At 32.8% G+C, this 1477-nt stretch overlaps 1 long non-coding RNA gene across 1 annotated transcript in view; it reads right to left on the bottom strand.

Annotated features, from left to right (window-relative positions):
- Nucleotides 1-239: 239 nt before the first annotated feature.
- The window catches only part of LOC118820508, a 7641-nt gene continuing 6403 nt past the window's right edge, over nt 240-1477 (bottom strand). The window contains exon 4 of the long non-coding RNA XR_005008257.1: nt 240-411. This is a non-coding gene — a long non-coding RNA (uncharacterized LOC118820508). The remainder of the gene's footprint in view (nt 412-1477) is intronic.

Here is a 1477-nt window from a genome sequence, read left to right as displayed (position 1 = left end):
CAGCCAGTTTGGCGTTACAATGTTTAACTGAACATTTCTAATTATGGTAAAGTGAGTCAAAGCATATGAAATGTAATATTAACAGGCTGTACTGAGGAATGGAAACTGTCAGAGAAATGATACATGAGAAGTCAAATAGCAGCAGAAACCAACAGTCACTCAGAACATCTCTCTGTATGCCTTAATTCACCAATTAAAATCAAGTAAATGTAATAAACCCTTTTGAATATAAATATTAAAACTGCTTACACAGTAGCAAGGTTTTTTGTTGCCATCTGACTGAATGTTTTTTTCCCCATTTGCACCTTTCCAACTTATCCTCTTGCCAACACTGTCAGAAAAAATATGTGAAAGGATGTTCCATGTTACGTGTTTTGTGTCGTGCCCCCCGATAGATGCTAGAGAGGATATCTAAAAGACAAAAGTTGTGGATTAAAGTACAAGATATTCTTTCTAAAGTGTCAGTACTTTTAATTACAAAGTTTAACTCAACTGGTTCAGCAAAAGTAGACATCAGGTTAAGTATGATGAATGAGTTTCATGTTGTATTGCACTATATGAGTAACATGAGCCAATGATCATAATTTGGAACCTACCTGATGCCACCATGCATTTGTAGGGGTAAGCAATATGGCAAACATATCTTGATACTTCCAAGACATTTTCACAATACATGTATGCATCACAATATTTTAGAATCTGTAGTATTACATATAAAAATACTATTATAATAATTACATACCTACAACTATAGTAATTTATTTTATTCACTGTTTTACAAAACTGCACTGAACTAAATCAATTAAACAGGCCTGATTACTAATCAGGCCTAATTAACTAGTCAGGGGTCTGTAATTACTAAAGATATCCAAAATATGCTTCAAAAAGTGTATTTTACTTTTCAGCAAACTGTAACCTGGCCATCCTATTTCTGTGGCTAACTAGTGGTTTGCATCTTGCAGTAATAGATATATATATATATATATATATATATATATAGACAGAGATAGATAGATAGAGATAGATAGATAGAAAGACAGATAGAGAGATAAATAGACAGAGATAGACAGAGAGAGAGAGAGAGAGAGAGAGAGAATTGCAGAACAATAGATAGATAGATAATTGTAGAACAATAGAGATAGACAGATAGATAAATAGAGAATTACAGAACAATAGATAGATAGACAGATAGACAGAGAGAGATAGATAGACAGAGATAGATAGAAAGATAGAGATAGATAGAGAGATAAATAGACAGATAGAGAGAGAGAGAGATAGAGAACTGCAGAACAATAGATAGATAATTGTAGAACAATACATAGATAGAGATAGACAGATAGATGACAGATAGACAGACAGACAGACAGACAGACAGATAGATAGATAGATAGATAGATAGATAGATAGATAGATAGATAGATAGATAGAACAAGTGTAGAACAAGTACAAAATGACAAAACATTAGGTCTGTGGAGGG

Source organism: Colossoma macropomum, unplaced genomic scaffold (assembly GCF_904425465.1).
Source record: "Colossoma macropomum unplaced genomic scaffold, Colossoma_macropomum, whole genome shotgun sequence".
Lineage (NCBI taxonomy): Eukaryota > Metazoa > Chordata > Actinopteri > Characiformes > Serrasalmidae > Colossoma > Colossoma macropomum.
The sequence above is the reverse complement of the archived record's forward strand: the minus strand, read 5'-3'. Positions and strand labels throughout refer to the sequence as shown.